Source organism: Hemicordylus capensis, chromosome 3, assembly GCF_027244095.1.
Source record: "Hemicordylus capensis ecotype Gifberg chromosome 3, rHemCap1.1.pri, whole genome shotgun sequence".
Taxonomy (NCBI): Eukaryota; Metazoa; Chordata; class Lepidosauria; order Squamata; family Cordylidae; genus Hemicordylus; species Hemicordylus capensis.
Window position 1 is genome coordinate 271,171,621 of NC_069659.1, and position 19,519 is coordinate 271,191,139.

At 43.5% G+C, this 19,519-nt stretch overlaps 1 protein-coding gene across 5 annotated transcripts in view; it reads right to left on the reverse strand.

Annotated features, from left to right (window-relative positions):
* ATRNL1 (attractin like 1) overlaps window positions 1-19,519 on the reverse strand; it is a 1,008,890-nt gene that overhangs the window by 274,993 nt on the left and 714,378 nt on the right. The gene's annotated exons all lie outside the window — the stretch shown is intronic.

Below are 19,519 nucleotides of genomic sequence, written 5' to 3' on the forward strand. Positions count from 1 at the left end.
GACCAAGGCAGTGGGCCCCCAGACAACTGTCTTCCTTTGCCCTATTATAGTTACACCCCTGCCCTTAGGGGATGGGGCTTCTCTGGGAAGAGCATCTGAATGCTTGCATGCAGAAGGCTCCTAGTACCCTCCGTGGCATCTCCAAGATAGGGCTCGGAGAGACTCCTGCCTGCGACCTTGGAGAAGCTGCTGCCAGTCTGTGTAGACAATACTGATCTAGATGGATCAATGGTCTGATACGGTATAAGGCAGCTTCCTATGTTCTCCCAGGGAAAGATCAGGAATTGTTGTGTAGCAGACTTCAGAATACAGGAAAATATAAATTTCAGAACTTTTGGAAATAAAACTGTGGCCAGAATAGAGTAAAAACACTGAAACACTAACAGGCTTGTATGCCCAGTCCACAACCATATGTTGAAGTGTGAGGGGAGGTCTGTCCTTCCAAATCAATCTCCCCACAACCTACTGAGACACTGGCCCAACAATCACAACCACCATCACCACTCTCGGTGTACATAGGAGGCTGGCCAGACTGCCTCCAACTTGTCTCCCAAGACTGTGGGAGAAAAGGTGGAAGAAAAACCATGCTGAAGTATCTTCTGCTTGTTGCAGAAGATTCTGGAGTAGATTCTGGATTGTAAATTAAGTATGCACAAGGCACCAGACAGAGCAGAAGCAGTCTGGATTACTTCCTAAGCAAATGAAGATCATGCAGCAGAACATGGATTCTGGAGCGTACACTACAGCATGTACTGCCTCATCCCTTGAAGCTCCTCAAGCCCAAGTGGGATGCTGAGGGGAGAGATAATTACTAGATTATGTACTCTTGTCTCTGTTTCTGAATGCCAGGTAGGATGGGTTTCAGAGGGTTCCTTTCCCTCTCCCCTGCCTCACCACCACTGCTGTTGTCAAGAGAAGAAAAGCTGAGGCCCATTTGTTTTTATCATTTCATGGTGGAGGCAGTTTATATTACGGGCCGCAGTGTAAGAGAGTAAGGAATGAGCCTTGAGTTCTTCAGCTAATTTCTATCACTCTTTTCAGGCAGTAGAGGAAGAATGCAATGTATCTGCACACACAGCTTTCCCTCACTCTCTGACAGTAAGGTAGAATTAACTTTTATATGTATCCAATTACACCTGCAGCAAAATTAAGTTAATGCCCCAAAGTTAAGAACATGAACTATACTGAGCAGTCTTGGAAGCCTTCTCACTTTGTGATGTGACAAGCACTTGTGAGTAGCCAAAGGTATGTAGAGGCACCTATTTCTAAACATGACTATTAATAGTTCTCCTTTGTGTTAAGCAGCAGCAAAACAAGATCTGAAAATTTTTCCACCTGACTGCAGGCAATGGTTTTCACACCTTTTCCCTACTGTGCAAGGAATAGCAAAGTTAAACAAGTCACATAGCATGACAACTTTATGACAAGCATGTATGGCATCTAGAGGAGGTCTAAGATCAGTCTTTGTATTGAGATACGAAATCAAGGCGGGGTGGTTTCAGAATATAGGCAGCATTCAGTGATTAAACTGAGGGCATTAATGCATTACAGGACATTGGAAATTATAAATGCAAAGTTCTCCTTCACATACATGCAAACATGATTTGCAGGTTCTTCTTTTTGTGTATAATATAGGAATACAAGGAATCATTGCTCAGGTAAGCCAAAATTCTGTTTTCCTCTGAGGTAAGTACTATGCTTCAATTAAAAAAAAAAAGGTAGAGAATTTCTTTTCTGAAAATAACATCCTTCATCCAAGTATCACAAAATGTTTTTCAGACAGAACCTGGCATTTGCGAAGGAAAAAAGAAAGGTCTTGAAGCAATATCTCAAATGAAGAGATTCAATAGCCTGAGAGACAAAACGTTTTCCAGATAAATGAGGCAGCCTGAGTGGAAGGGCAATTTCTAGCTACACAGAGTTATGACAACCTGGTAAAAAAACCCACACATACTGGATGAAGAAATGGGAGGGAATAAGAGGATGACATTGTCTGTTTTGAGGTCAAAGTGTGAAGCAAATCAGCAGAGATGCAGAAAGGTAGAAAAGCAATTTGGAATTGGAGTTTGAGAAGTAAGCAAGCTAGAAAAATGACTTAAAACAGACTGATATAATCTTCTATTTCCTGGGGCAATGATGGCATATGGCTACATGATTATGGCATAGACTCTGCAGTTGAAGGAATACACCAAAATGCAAAAAAGTAAAGAAAGGAAAAGATTTCAGTTGATAGACAAAGATGAAGAACTACAATGATAGTATGTTGACATTAGCAACTATTAGGAGATTACAGGAATGAAGAGAGGAAATGGAGAGCAAAACTGCAGTTATGGATGAAATAATGCAACCCTTATTTAGTCACAAGGAAATCATTTGCAATAACTTTATAGTGATGATCCATCCACATGTATTTTGGTTGTGTCCTGAAAATCACTCGCAAAATCAATCACTAACCTACCTCACAGGGTTGTTGTGAGGATAAAAATAACCCATGTACACTGCTTTGAGCTCCTCGGAGGAAAAGCAGGATATAAGTGTAAAAATTAAATTAAATTAAAAACTGAATCTTCACTAGAAGGTGATGGCCAGAAATCCACACACAGTGCAGTCATGGAGATTCACCAGCCGATTGAAGAAATTGAGGCATTTAGTAAGACAAACTTTAGAGAGTCAAGACAATAAATATGAGACAGATGATGAAAGAGGAATGGAGTAATCAGAACAGGGTGGGAATTGGCTCCAAGCCACATTTCTACTCCTTGCAAATTGAGGATGGCAATGATTGACTGGCAACACCACTCAGCCTTCCTTGGAACAGTGTCAGAACTGCTATATATTATGCTGCGAACAGAAAATCCCTAGACCCTGGGATCCCTAGCTCAAAAAAAAATAAAAAAAAAAATGACAGGAACTGTTAGATCAGTACAAATGGATGCCGAGTAAGGACTGCCTGAAACAAACAGAGAGAATACTAACCCAGCTAAAGGACCGCCTTATCCCATGTGGACCTACTCAAGCTTTAAGACAGAAATTCTACTCTTTTGTCCACCACTGACAGAAATTTGGTGGCTGAGTATCAGAGACAGGGCCTTTTCTGTGGAAGCATTTCAATTCGGATATTCTCCTTTCCCAGGGAAATTAGGCCATTTCCTTTTCTGGACATCTTTAGACTTTTCTCTTTTTATTCTACAGTATAAGGTTTTTATTCTATGGTATCGTGGTATTTTATGGACTTTTCTTATTTCTGTTTGTATGTTTTTATCGGGGTGGAGCTATAACAGGGCAGATGGGTTCAAAGAAACTGATGCACCCTGCGCCTGGGAACCTCTGAGCATCTGGGATGAACCGCTGAGCTCCCCGCTCCAGCTGGCCAGGGCTCTCACCACAGCTGCTGCCGGCCACATACTACTGCCACCTCTAACCACCTTTTTTGGCAGCCTGCCCAGCTCCCGGGCAGGGTACGCAAGTGCTCCCGATGGGCTGATGGAATGAGGATGTGCATGTGCTCCCGGTGGAAGAAAGTTTGGCCTGGGAACTTGAGCTTGAGGTCTCCTTGGCTTGAGATCTCCTTGCTTCTTGGCTGGCGTGTTGTCATTCAAATCAGTTGTGCCCCCATTGCAGGGCTGGGGGGAAGCAGAGAGGGCAGTAAAGATGTGCAATTCTATTTGTGTGTGAATTGATTCATGCAGAATCAAGGCAATTTGAGTGATTCAACCTCGAATCAAATTTCCCCAAAAATGAAGGGCCTGATTCAGGTTTGAATCAAATCACCCCTAATTCAACATGAATTGATTTGAGTAATTTGAATTGTGGGTGCTATTTTGTATCCAGATTTTCCCTTTGCTGATTGGTTTTCTGGCACTGGCTTATGGTCGGCTTGAGATCTCCTTGCTTCTTTGTTGGCTTGTTGTCATTCAGATCAATGGGCAACTGTGTCCCCATTGGCTGGGAGGTGGGTGGGATCAGGGAGGGGATAGGCCAAAGGAGGGATTTTCAAAATATATTTAAGGGGCTGCTTGGGAGCAGAGAGACAGAAAGTCATTTTGTGCCTCATGTGAGAAGGATCATGGAGACACTACAGCAGGACTGAGAATAGAGCTTCTAAATTTTTATTAAACAGCAGCCCCAGTGACTTGAACTGGGTGCTGGCTGCTTGGAATTCCCACCCCCCCACCCAGCTCAATGCTTGTAGCCTGCCCCCAGTGGCTTTAATAACTGGGGCGCTATGCTGATTTCCCCCCTAATATTTTTAAAATTATAACAGCATCCCCCACTATTTTTAATTGGCTCCTGCTTAGAATTTTATTTTATTTGAGTACTTATTCTTGCTTGTAGCCAGCCCCCAGTGGCTTTAGTAACTGGGGTGCTGTGCTTATTTTATTTTTTTATTTTTTTTGCAGCCCAAGATGCACCTCATTGCTGCTGCTGTCTGTGTGCCTAGTGGATTAATTTTTGGTTTTTGTAGGCTGGTGCCCATCCTGTCAGGCTCCCTCTGTCCCCCCCCAACCAGGTTTTTTGTTTTGTTCCAATTGTTTGTGGGGCGGGGGGCTTCCCATCTGCTGGTGCCCACCTTCCTTCCCCAGCTGAAGATGCTGGAACAGAAGACCTCAGCTGAAGATGTTGGAAGGTGAGCCTTAATCAGGTTATTAGAACTAAGAGTTCTTAGAGAACCAAGAGTTCTTAAAATAGGACCTATTTGGGGGAAGGGGGATTAGGTGGCTAGTGGCAAGACTGTAGGGCAGGAGGGGTGGGCTTGGGTTAGACAGGCCACAGTAATCCCCTGCCCTTCTTTCCCTTCCCTTCCACTAGATTTGCCCCATTGTTGCTCGGTCCCCTAAAAAATACCGCCTCTAAAGCCTGATTCTTTGAGGGGATTAAATTTTTCTAGCTTCTTTGTGTGTACTACAGTGCTATAGATAACACTATGTGTGGCACACGGACCATAAAGAGAGCACCCTGACCCCACACACCCTTAAAGGCGCTTCTTCTCCTCACCCGTCAGAGTTAGGCCTTAAATTAAACAAACAAACAAACAAACCAAGATGTCCGGGAGGGTGCAAGGCAGAGCCAGGAGCAGATTGCTAGGAAGAGGGAGGAGTGATGCTGTTGGTTGGGTTGGGTGACAGCAAAAGGGGCCAACTCCCTGAGTCGTTCCTGCTGATGAGCAAGGGGACATCTGCTGGTGGTGGCATGGCCAACCCCTCCATGCAGCAAAGTACAGATGGGCTGTAATGCATGTTGAGGTGCTGGACACTGACCACACAGCAGGTGAGCTGTTGGCAGCCATGGAGCACCAGGTGTGGAAATGGCTGTCAGAGAAGCCAAACCTTTGCTGAGGGGTCATGGTCACCAACAATGCCATCAACATAACTAGGGCAGCTGAGCAGGATCAGTTTGTGCCAATTTGTTGTGTGGTGCATGCTCTGAACCTGGTCATGCAGGATGCGCTTAATCCTTCTGGGGCTACAGTCAGGTCAGACATCTCTGCTGCAGGTGCTGGGTGCTATCCTGGTGCTGTAATGGCTGCTCTTGTGGATAAGTGCTGAAAGATAGTGTGAGCACTACCCGGACAAGACAGGAATATATCTCCACTGTTCTCACAGCCGAAATTGCTTTTAGCTGTTAACTGTTTCCAGTGAGGATGAATGATTTTAAATTGTTGTTGAGAATTCTACCTAACAATGAATAAGTATTTGCTTGCATGCCCACGTGCTTAATTGTCAGAATGTAATCCTAGTCTGAATAAAGCCGTTTTAAATTCTAGTCTGTGTGGGACACTTCTTATCGCTCTCTTTCCCGAATGCATGTGATCTCACAGATAACGAATCTGAAGTAGCCTGATTGGCTACAGTTGTGTTAGTGACAGCCAGGCTGCTCACAATAATAGCAGCTTACTTCTCCCAGAGTGAAAAGTGTAGGAGCCAGATTTCACAATCAGTGAGACCCAGTTTCAGGAGCTCAGCGGGGAGAGCGGGCTGCACCACGGCTACTCATGATTAAAAAACTCGGGTTCATGGAGCTCTCGCTCCGCAAACCCGGTTTTCGGGGAGAGGTACTTAGGCGGGTTAACCACCTGAGAGACACCGGGCTCGCCTGGGAGACACCTGGGAGACACCGGTGGCTCCCACAATCAGGCAAAATCAGGTTAGGCTCCCCTAGCCCAATTTTGCCTGATCTTGGGAATAGCCCCTAGGTGTATGCTTGAGGAGAGGCAGCTTGAGCTGGCCCTACATGAACATCTGAATCTTCAGGATGTTCTGACTTGGTGGAAATCCACCTTTCTCTTACTCCAGCACCTGCAGGAGTAAGAGCCAGCCATCCAGGCCCTGGCAAGGAGGTGTAGCTCAGAAGTATGCAATCTATCCAACCAGGAATGATTACTTATATCTGAGGTTGTCTTGGCATTCAAGCCATTCTTTTTTGCCATGAACAGCTTATGTACTGAGACAGCAGTGCTGAGCCAGGCTTTGCCTACCACTTCTTCTCAGGAGGATGATGGGTGAGTTCCAGACCATGGTGAGCTCAGGGGAAGTAATCGCTGTGGCAGGTCAGTTGAAGACTGGAGTGCTGGACGGCTCAGCAGGCCCTTGTGTACATTGTCAGAGCAAGTTTTGTCCTTGCCTATGCGACCCAAGGATGAAGGGCACACACAGGCAGTGTGGCTGACAGTGGATTCTGGGTCAGTGATCTTTGGACTGTGTGTTGGCAAAATGTGTTGTTCTGTATGGGAGGCACTCTATGTGCTTCTGTCTGCAGTGTTTTTCAAGGCAGGATTTCAAAATGTGTGCATTCTTTCTTCACCCATAGGGAACAACTTGGAACTCGAATCACCCCATTATTCCCCATGGGTACCAAAATGGGTTGGGTGCCACCTACCACCCAACCCACAAAAGTAATGGGCAAGCAGGTGATTTTTAAAATTGTTTTAACCTATTCATTCATTCAATGTTTATACCACCCTTCCAAATAGCTCAGACCTAATCCCCCATAGGATCCTATAGGGGTCTGGGGAAAAGGTTAACAAAATTTTAAAAATTGTCCACTTGCCCATTTCTTTTGTGGGTTGGATGGTAGGTAGTACCCATCATTCTCTACCACCTAACCTACTTTGGTATCCCTAGGACCTTTCCATGGGGAACAATGGTTGAATTCAAGTTCCCCATTGTTCTCTATGGGCGAATCAATCAAATTATTTGAGTTGATTTATCCAAATGGCCAGTGATGGCCGGGTGTTTCAATGAATCGATTCAAGTTTTTACAATTCAATTTAGGTTTAATTGAATTGCAAAAATTGATTTCTGCACATCTCTTCCACGCAGCAGGCAATGGAGGTAGCCGATGGCAGCAGTGATGGCGAGGGCACCAGCTGGAGTGGGTAGTCTAGCGTGGGGGGGAGTGAGTGGAGGTTGCTCCTACTCACTATGCTCCTGGTTTATCTGTGTTTTACTTTGTAATCCACTTTGTTATTTGCTAAACGCAGGGTATACATAATTAAAATACTTTTGCTTATTCAATTATTTCACTTATTCACTTATTATTTTGTATTTAAAGATAGAGTTGGTTCTAAAATTTCTGAAATACAAGGAATAAACTATCCCTTTCTACGTGAGTGTGAAAGGATCCCCGTATGAAAACTCATTAGAAAGGCGCGTCGAATACTGTTGGTTACTTCCAGTAAAGGGGGCAACAGGGCAGCAAGGAGGTATGCTGCCACCCTGATGGGCTTTGAGAAAATCAGGCACCAGTGGGGGGAAAGCGGAGGGAGGGGCAAGTGCACCCTCCCCCACCCTTAAAGGCAGACACACACACACACCTTCGAACCTTGGAACCGCCCATTGTTTGAACCTGTTTGGAGGCCTCTAAAAGGGCTTCTGAACAGGTTCATGCACATTCCTAGTAAGCAGAATGCTACATTCTGCAGTAACTGAAGGTTATGGACACTCTTCAAAGGCAGTCCTGGGTAGGGTGCATTACAGTAACCAGTTCTAGAGATTATAAGAACACTGATGACTAGCTCCTTGACAGAAGACATATGATCTTCTAGCAGTTGCTGTCTCTCAGGCTTTGAATATGGAATCTAATGCCCAGCTTTAAGAGTGAGTTGGCTCAGATATTTATATAAGTTTCTATATAATTTACCCTATCCCTGAGGACAAGTTCAAGTAGACTGTGTAATGTACAACTGGACCAGACAGCAACACAGTTGCCCAGAAATGATTCCTGTGATCATAGTCGATTTTTTAAAAATGAGCAGCTGTAAGTACAGAAATCACTACTGGGAGACTGAGGCTGTATCTAAGGCCACACATTTTCTATGCAGATGTGTCCCCAGGGATAGTTCAGATATATGGTATAGAGAATATTTTGTAGTCTCATCTACAAGTTCTCCAGGAATGTCTGGAATAAATGTTTATAACCCAGATAAAGATATGCTGATGTAGTCTTTGCTTAGCTGTTCCAATGGAATTTGAAAAAACACAAGGTCAGAAACCCTCATGTAGAACCTTTTTTATTTCATGCTTGCAAATCAAGTTAATCAGACTTGGAGACAAGGGAAGCTTTAGTCACATTGAGCCTTTAAAGAGTGGGGGCATACATGTTTTAAATATAAAATAAGTAAGGAAAATAGAAAAAAGATCCTATTGTGAGTTGCCTTTCTTATGTAGCCAGCCAAAAAGTTTGAGCCCACCATTCGCTGACAAAAAGGGAAAATGTAGAGTCCCTGCTAACTGAGCAAATAGGCCAGAGGCATAACTAGGGAAAACGGCGCCCGGGGAAAGCACTGAAATTGCGCCCCCCACGCCCCCCACCGCGCCCCCAACATACTGTGCATACATAACACATGTTTGCCCACCATAAGCAGATTCCTACATCAGATGCCAACATGCAGTATATACTCCTATGTTGTGGAGGAGGAGAGCTGGTCTTGTGGTAGCAAGCATGACTGGTCCCCTTAGCTAAGCAGGGTCCACCCTGGTTTGCATTTGAATGGGAGACTAGAAGTGTGAGCACTGGAAGATATTCCCCTCAAGAGATGGAGCCACTCTGGGAAGAGCATCTAGGTCCCAAGTTCCCTCCATGGCAGCATCTCCAAGATAGGGCTGCAAGAGACTCCTGCCTGCAACCTTGAAGAAGCCGCTGCCAGACTGGGTAGACAATACTGAGCTAGATAGACCAATGATCTGACTCAATATATGGCAGCTTCCTATGTTCCTAAATATTACTGCAGCACACACACAAGACACCTGTCCCATCCTGACACTCAGCCAACTTCCATAATCAAGATCCTACACACACACACACACACACACACACACACACACACACACCACACTGCCTACTCCTAGATTGACAAGGAATACAAGCCACACCTAATGGCACAGCAGGGAAGTAACTTGCCTAGGGAGCAAAAGGTTGCGGGTTTGAATGGAAACACCTATATCGGGCAGCAGTGATATAGGAAGATGCTGAAAGGCAACATTTCATACTACGTGGAAGTAGGCAATGGTAAACTGCTCCTGTATTCTACCAAAGAAAACCACAGGGTTCTGTGGTTACCAGGAGTCAAAACCAACTTGATAGCACAACAAGCCACACCAGGGCTACCAACTTTCCAATAAGCCCCTGTACCCCCTTCTCAGTGTTCCAACAAGCCAGCAGCCAAGTCAGGTACAGAAACATCAAATTGCATTTGACTTAAAGCAAACATTTATAGCCAGGAAGGAAGGAAGGAAGGAAGGGGGAAGGAAAGAGATAGATACATAGACAGATAGATAGACAAGAAGTGAGGGAGTAAGGGAGAGCGAGTGAGAGAGAGAGAGAGAGAGAAGGAAGGAAGGAAAGAAGGAAAGAGGGAAGGAAGGAAAGACATAGATAGCTAGATAGATGATAGGAAGTGAGGGAGAAAGAGAGAAGGAAGGAAGGAAGGAAGGAAGGAAGGAAGGAAGGAAGGAAGGAAGGAAGGAAGGAAGGAAGGAAGGAAGGAAGGAAGGAAGGAGACACAGACAGACAGATAGATAGGGAGTGAGGGAGAGGGAGCCAAACGGGCGCTTCATGCAAGCCACTCTGTGAGCCACTAGAGACAAATGTGCAGGGCATATAGTCTGTCTTAACCTCACCAAAGAATTACCGAGTCACTTTAGTTTAATATTGATATATTATTATTATTATTCTTTTGAAAACTTAGCCTACAGAACTGTTGCCACTCAGCTTTCCTTGTGGAGCAGGATCAACCACTGTTTTCTCAGGAGAAAGAGGGGTGAGAGAGAGAGGAAGGAAGGAAAAAGAAAAGAGGAAGAGGAGAAAGGGAGAATGAGAAAGAGAAAGGGAGAAAGAGAACAAGAGGAAGGAAGGAAGGAAAAAGAGAGAGGGAGAGGAAGAGAGAAAGAGAGAAAGAGAATGAGAGGGAGGAAGAAATGAAAAAGAAAGAAAGAGAGAAAGAGAAAGAAAGAGAGAGAGAAAGAAAGAGAGAGGGGGGAGGGAGGGATAAGAGAAAGAAAGAAGGAGAGACAGAGTGCCTTGGATGAAAAGAGGAACAGGAAGATCTGAACTGATGGGGGCTGTGGGCTCTTTCCTCTCCTCACCAAGAGTTCCACATCAAAGGGTCCAGGAGGGTTGTTAGCAAGCACAGAGGGAGGCTCCCCCATCAGCAGCCTGGGTACAAAGTTGATTTTGAACAGAGGTTCAGCATTAGCTTCCCCACTCCAAAATAAAAGTCAAGCCAAAAGAGGACGCGGATTTGCATCCAACACAAACATCTGGTCGTGGCTATACACACGACTGTGGAACTGCGCCTCCCGCAGGAAGAGCTCCTCCCCGTACTCTCCCTACCCGCTACCCCGGTGCTGGCGAAGCTGAACTCGAGTTGATCCCGCTTTCCTTCCAGTGCCACCAAGAAAACAACGCTTTGACAAAATCGAGAAGGAAACAATACTTGCCCAGAGAGAAGAGGATATGAGAGGAAGATCACCAGCAGGATTAGGGAGATTTGCCTCATACGAAGACTGAGGGGCCGAGAGGGAACATCAAGCGTTAGAGGCGCCGCTGCGCCGGTCGTCATCCTGCTCGACTCTCAAAGAAATGAAGCAGGATTGTGCCTTCTTTGGGGGCGGGCTTCTTTTACAGCACCCCAAGTCCGGCACTCCTAAGTCCACTTTAATTGATCTAGCATCGGACACTCCCACAGAGTCGAACCCAATAAGGCCAATCCCACACGCGTCCCAACGTGTCCCTTTCTCTCTCATCTGGCCCGTTCTGTTCCCCATTCGCCTCGGGGCTCCCTCGGGTCGCAAGCCAGGTGCAGGGGCACGGCTACTTACTGCAGCTATCAGCCCAGCCAAGCAAAAAGGGATGCGCGGGCAACGACCTCTTGTCTTGAGTTGTTCCTGTTCCTCCTGCGCCTGCAGCCCCAGCAACGCTCTCCACGTGCAGAAGGCGAGCCGAGGGAGAACGGACGCACGCATGCGCACAACGGCACGACGGTTGAGTCGCGTGTGCGTCCGTGTGTGAGAGACCCTCTGGCCATTCTGTTGTTGCCAAGCAGCACAGCATAGGTGCCCGCCGCCGCCAAGCCAGGAAGCCAGCAAAGAAAGCAATGGGGGGGGGCCCGCGGGCGCCGCGCAGAAGGGACCGACTGCTCACTCATGGGGAAGGGGGTGCCGGCCGACCGACGCGCTCCCTTGACTGCTCTGCTGAGCGAGCCAGAGAACTTTGTATTAAATTTTTTTTAACAAAATTTAGGGATCGGCGGGGGTCATGGCGGCGCCCCCCACGTGACCCACAAAGATGGCGCTAGGGGCACGTGCCCCCCCTGCCCCCCTATCATTATGCCCATCAAATAGGCACCTTTAAAGTGGTTATTCTCTAATATTTAGCAGGGGGAGCGCAACTGAGCCCCTGGTGGCGCAGTGGTAAAACTGCCGCCCTGTAACCAGAAGGTTACAAGTTCAATCCTGACCAGGGGCTCAAGGTTGACTCAGCCTTCCATCCTTCCGAGGTCGGTAAAATGAGTACCCAGAATGTTGGGGGGCAATATGCTAAATCATTGTAAACCGCTTAGAGAGCTCTGGCTATAGAGCGGTATATAAATGTAAGTGCTATTGCTATTGCTATTGCTAACTGACCCTATCCATACCCAGCATAGCAGTGGGTGTTATTGGTGTCTACCATGTGTTTCTTTTTAGATTGTGTGTCCTTTCAGGACAGGGGACAATCTTATTTATTTATTTTTCTATGTAAACCACTTTGGAAACTTCTGTTGAAAAGTGGAATATAAGTAGTAGTAGTAGTAGTAGTAGTAACCCACTAACCTTCGGAAATGTGCTTATTGACAGATATCTCAACACAGTTTCTCAACAAATTTAAAAGTGTTGCCTTACTGAGAAAGTCTCCTTTGCAGAGCCCATGAAAATTACCTAGCTAGTGATATTACCTAGCTAGTGGTATCAGCACTCCAATCATTACCAAGTTGAAAGGCTACAGGAATTGATGGAAAATCTTTGGAGAATGACACAGTGGCCAACAGATCGGAAGAGGTCAGTCTACATACCCATACCAAAGAAAGGAGAATTAATAGATTGTGCAAACCATCTCACAATATCCTTAATTTCACATGCTAGCAAAATAATGCTCAGGATCATCCAATGCAGATTAGAGCCCTACGTGGAAAGAGAAACTCCAGATGTTCAAGCTGGTTTCAGAAAAGGCCGAGGAACAAGAGACATCATTGCTGATGCACGCTGGATAATTGAGAAAGCCAGAGGACACCAAAAAGAAGACAATTTATGCTTTTTTGACTACAGAAAAGTCTTTGATTGCATCAACCATGTCAAGTTGTGGAATATCCTTAGGAAAATGGGCATCTCAGAATATTTCATTGTTCTCATGAGAAACCTATACAGGTAGCCACAGTCCAGATGAAACACGGTGAAACAGACTGGTTCCATACAGGCAAAGGAGCAAGACAAGGCTGCATACTTTGTCCTTATTTATTCAATTTATATGCTGAAATACTGAGAGAAGCTGGATTGGAAGAAGATGAGCGTGGTTTTAAAACTGGAGGAAGAAACATCAATAACTTGCACTATACTAACACCACTCTGATAGCTGAGAAGGTGGATGATCTGCATGCACTAGTAATGAACGTCAAGGAGCACAGTGAAAAAATGGGACTACGGCTAAATGTAAAGAAGACTACACTAATGACAATGGGTACAGAAACCAGTCTCAGAATTGATAATGAAGACATTGAAGTGGTGGATAGCTTCTGTCTTTGAGGATCGACCATCAACAGTAAAAAAATCCAGCAGTCAAGAAGTACGCCGCAGAGTAGCGCTTGGTAGGGTTGCAATGAAGGCCTTGGAAGAGATATTTAGATGCCATGACGTGTCTACACCTACAAAGATTAGAATAGTTTGGACAATGGTTTTCCCCATTACATTCTATAGATGTGAATGCTGGAATTTGAAGAAGCAAGATTTAAAAAGCATCAATGATTTTGAACTTTGGTGCTGGAGAAGACTTTTGAGGATACCATTGACAGCCAGAGAAACAAACAAATGGATCACAGAACAAATCAATACAGAATTTTCACTCGAGGCACAAATGACCAGGCTCAAACTATCATACTTCGGACAAATTATGTGAAAACACAGTTCCCTTGAGAAGTCCATAATGCTGGGGAAAGTTGAAGGAAAGCGAAGAGGAGGATGACCAGCAGCAAGGTGGATGGACTCGATTATGACAACAATGAAGGCACCATTGAGAGACCTTGAAGGCCAAGTTGAAGACAGATCATCCTGGAGAGAATCTATGTGGTCACTAAGAGTTGACACCGACATGATGGTACTTAATCAATCAATGAACTAAGTTTCTAAGTAAATACTTTTGAAAACTGTTGAAAAGCAATATATAAGAGGAGTAGTAGTAGTAGTAGTAATAATAGTAGTAGTAGTAGTAATTCTACTCGGCAAGATATTACTTTTGCAAAACAGTAATATTCAATGCTTTCTGTTCTTGTTTTGATAGATGACATGTCTACGTTTTCACAGTCTAAGTTGTTATGGCTTTCAGCAAAGGAGCACACTGTTCATTTGGCAACAAACCTATCTTTTATATAGGACAGAAACTGGGAATAAAGAGGGTCTATGAAATAGATCAATAAGATGACCTATGAAGAAGAGGTTCAAAGAATGCACTTCCAGTTTCTGCAGACCTATCAGAAGAGTAGAGAAACTATAATGCTGATCAAGCACACGTACCAATTTCATTTTGTAAAAAATAATCAAGTTTGCTTGGGTTGCAGATTTTAAAATTGCTCATTAAATTATTTAAATTAAACAAGAAAATAAGTCCAGCAAAAACTGTATTTGTTTGCAAAGCAAGTTAAAAAGCTCTGCCACATTATTGGCAAGGGAAAACAGAAAACTAGCTTGTTAGTATAAACTTCAATTACTTGAGCGCACAAACTCAAGTACTGGATCTTATTGTACTTCAAGTAAATCACTCTGAGTTCTCAGCAGTCATGGGGAATTACTCTTTATATATATTGATGCGAGATATATATATATATATATATATATATATATATATATATATATATATATATGAATGAATGAAAAGCAATCAGAGTATGAGAAAATTGCCTTTCCTTCAAGCTACCACAGGGGTCCAGCAATGGGGTGTGTAGGGTCCAGCTACTTATCTGGGACATTTGTTCCCCCATATTATTTATGCTGACAATACATGGAATATGACCAGAATATGCTGTATATCCATACATTAAATACATAATTTATTTACAGTTTAATTTATCTGATTTATTCAGAGTTTATCTATTACCTTCCCAGACCTTTAAACCAAAACCAGACTTTTCACAACTATTTAAAAAACAAAACAAAACCCTGCCCCACCCACTTCCATTCTAGCATCATTCCCCACAATCTCTCCTTCACTGAGCCCACCCCAAAGTTCCATTAACCTGTCAGGGCAAATTTGCCAGTTACCAGTGCTGACAGGATAATCTTGGAATTATAGTTCACAAGCTGAACATGATTCAGAAGTGTGATTTCACAAGTAATAATGGTTCCACATATTTCATGCTAGTCTGGAATACTTTATCTAGTTTCAGGAAGGACACTTTAAGAAGGATGTAGACAAATTGCAATGGGTTCAAAGGAGGCATAAGAACATAAGAACAGCCCTGCTGGATCAGGCCCTAGGCCTAGGTAGCCCAGCATCCTGTTCCACACAGAGGCCCACCAGATGCCTCTGAGAAGCCCACAGGCAAGAGGTGAAGAGATGCCCTCTCTCCTGCTGTTGCTCCCCTGAAACTGGTAATCAGAAGCCTCTTGCCTCTGAGGCTGGAGATGGCCTACAGCCACCAGACTATTTATAGACCTATCCTCCATGAATTTGTCCAAGGCCAACAAAGATGGTCAGAAGTCAGGAAAACAAGCCTCGTGAAAGGCTGGAAGAACTGGATATGTTTAGTCTGAACTGGAGAAAGGAAAATGAAGGGGACAAGATAGCATTCTTTAAATACCTGAAGGCCTGCCACATGGAAGAGGGCAAAGACTTGTTCTGTGCTGCAGCAAAGGGCAGGATTGATCTAATGTGCTTAAGTTACAGGAAAGTAAAATTGAGTTGACTATTGGGAGAAACCTGTCAATGGTAAAAGCAGTTCAGCAATGGAACCAAATGTCTAAGGGAGGGTTGTCCCTTGCTGAAGGTTTTCAGTCTATTGGAGATGCTCTAGCTCTGGAGAGCAAGGAGCATCCTACAGGGGAGTTGGACTAGAGGTCAGCAGCCAGCTCTCCACCCAACTCCATGATCCTAGGTCAATGGTGCTCTGAGCAATCCCGAATTCATATGTTTACACAAACAAGTACAAAAGGTCTTGTATTTTGTATGGAGATTCTTATGTGTGCAAGAACTTTCACATATCTGGCAAAAGTTCAGTTCGTCCTCCCCCATCCTACCCTATCTGTGACCTGAATGTCCCTGAACCTATTTCATGGAACAGAGAACCAAACTACTACTCTTTCCATTATCCCCATACTTTTGAACAGGCAAAAGGCCCACACTTATGCATAATTTCTTAATCCTCCTCCATTCTTACATAATCTCTAAAATTTCACGGATGAAACTGTGACAAGTTTGTGCACTGCCATTTTTAACCCCAAGGATGATCAGTGACTGAGGTCCTCTACACTCATACTCACAGGCAACTGAAGGCTCTTCTGTATCCATCTGCTGTATTTATATACCCTAAAACAGTCTGTTCCATAGTGGGCTGCTAATAACCATGCTCTTCAGATGTGCAAGGCATCTTGATTAGTTGGTGTTTTTTTTTTTAAGAAATGAAATTAGTGTTCCATATTTTTTGAGGTCCTAACAGTTTTACTAATATTTCAGCTCTACAAACCTGCACATCCTGTATGATCTTACAGATTTTAAATACTTTTGGAATGGGTAATTTGATAACCAACAAAAGGATACTGAGTAGATGACATACTGTGCAACATTACATGCAGATAGCAATGGAACATTCTCACCCCTTGCTCCTCGTCTTCTTTGTTTCCCCCTCCCCCACATATTTGTTGCAGAAAAACTGTAAGGACATGATGAAAACAAGCTTCTTAGCAGCATGCCCTTTCTTTCCCTTCTATGCGTATAATATACACCCACTTCATACATGCATACACTTTCATACACATACTTGTGCACACATAGTCCCCTAGCTCAGAAACATTTTTAACATGTATGCCTACTACAGTGACCTGATATATACATACAACCTTAGCAATGTTCGTATCCCTGTTTGCCCATTTGTGCACTCCCTGTCTCCCCCTCCCTCCCACTATGTTTCTCTCACACACATATTCATACAATTTATTGCCAAGCATGCAGTCTCAGGAGTTATACTTTAGAGTTACCACACTTCAGAAAGGGGGTCTGAAAAATTGCTCCAAGGACTCCGAATACAACATAAGCAGAAGTAAGAACGGGTGCACCTAGGTAATTTTGGATCCTGGACCTGAGGGGTTTTGGACTCACACACACACACAGTGCATACTTCTGAGAGGTTTCTCACACGTTTTCATATGGCATCTTGCACTAGAAAGAATGGTGAAAGTGTAGATACACTGCTGGAAAATTGAACATCTACTGAAATAATAATAGGCCTGGGTTTAAAATTGAAATAGGTGATTTTGAAAGTGGGTGTTATGATTACATGGTGAACACAGAGGTGCAGCTAGGTAATTCTCAACCCTGGACCTAATGACTTATGGGTGGCCCCATGAAAGCTAAAATCATTTCCCTCCCTCTACCCACACACGTGCACACACACACACACACACACACTCCTCCCCAACATCCCAAAATGCCCAGGAAAAGGTTGGAATTTTATAATTATTTTTAGAAGAAATTCTGAACATACTTTTCATTTACCTGCAAATACCAAATTTTTGCATGGACAATCCTGCCATTTAAAGTAGTTGAATGCACTACTTTTCACACCAGAATATATTCAGGGAAAGGTTGGATTTTATTATTTGTTTGCTTGTTATTTTCAGAAGAAATGCTGAACATATCTATAAAGATCAAATTTTGCATGGACAATCCTGCCACTCTCCTGTCTTCCTCTCACCCTTGCAAAGGTGTTGCTAGGTACTTAAAAGATCTGGGGCTTGAGTCCACAGGGCCTGGCTGAGACCCACAGCCTTCCCGCATTTTGACAATTAAACAAAAAGTGGGAAGGAAGAACATATACACTACCCTGAACTCTTTGGAGGAAGCACAGCATATGTGTCTATAACATATACATCTTGATGTTGACTTTTAGTCACATGCACTCCAATACTAAGCATATACACTCAGAAGCAAATACAACTAGGTTTTTCTACACCTATCACAGCAGCAAGCAGCCCAGTTTGATCCCTTCTATGAACTACATTTAAACAGAATACACGTGACTATAGTAGTGGAAGAAAAATGCAAGAGAAGGAAAGCCCACAAATTTGCTATCAAATTAGGCAGGGGCGTAGCAAGGTTGGAGTGGGCCCAGAGACAAGATTTTAAAATCACTGAAGCTCAACTCATGAAGTAAAGAAATCTTAAATGAGGCTGAATAGTGGTAACAAAAAGCAGAGTAAAATTCACACACACACACACACACACACACACACACACACACACACACCCCCTATGTGCCACAACAGAACATCATCCTAATTTTTTTTTTTAAGGTTTTGTAAATTGGGGATGATGCAAGTCATTTAATTGTACTAGAGAAAGACATGGTAGCTCCAGGTCTTAACACTCACATCAATTTCAGAGGATTAATACAACTGAAGGAAGCTCAGGCAGGTGCGCGGCTGGGGGAGTCAGTCATGTGACTTGCCTCTGGGGGGGGCAAGGCAGTGGGCCCCCAGGCAACTGTCTCCCCTTGCCCTATTATAGTTACACCCCTGAAATTAGGTTTATATATCCACCAATCCAATTTCAAACAGGACAGCAGAATGGCACACATAGAGTTACCCAAATTTCTTAGGATTTACAAATAAGAAAGAATTTCAAGGCCAAAGGAGCTTTTAAAATGAGTTTCCTGTGATCTGATCTGCAAAGACTTATTTTGTAGAAAGTGTATTTAAAAAGATGTACTTTTAGTGATGGAAGAGGGGAAAATTAATGTTCATTTTAGCAATCTGTGAAGCTACTTTCAAGAACTTGGGGTACGTTAGTCCTCTAAAGGCTTATAACAACACAATATGCAAGTTATTTATAAACTCATACAAGTACAAAACAAAATAAAATAGTCAGTAAATCTTATAGGAGAAACACAATTCGCATAGAGAACCATTTTCTCATGTATTTTGCTATGTAAGCTATTTTGAGAACTTTGGTGCTAAAAAACCCCAGTAATATTTTAATAATATAAGTATTATGTTATAAGTATAATATCAGTAATATAACCCAGTAATTTTTTAATAATATATTTGTTTGTTATTTCTCTGTGTAAACTGCCCTGAGCCATTTTTGGAAGGGCAGTATAGAAATCGAATGAATGAATGAATGAATGAATATCATTATATTATAATATTTTAATAATATAATATAATAATATACAAATAATAATTATTTATTATTAAATATAATATTTAATATTATTTTATAAATACCATAGTTCCAAAATGGAAGTGATGGAACTCCAGGAGAGCCAAATAAGTGGCTGCTGCTGGTGCCGTGAGAAAGCCGGGAAGGAAGGGAAGGGTTCCTTCCCTGCTAATGGTAGTGGCAATGAGAGCCCCCCCCCCCATTTCTGCTAACAGTGGTGGCAGTGAGGGGCAGCAGGTGTGGGGGAAATCCACTTTTGGCAGAGGCCCAGGGACATTTTTCCTCCCTTGCTCCATCATAGCCACACCCCTGGTTCAAACCACATTCAGCAACCACAGTGCTGTACTGTTATGCATTTTGCATCACTACAATTAAACAATGGGGGAAAGGGGACAAATTACCC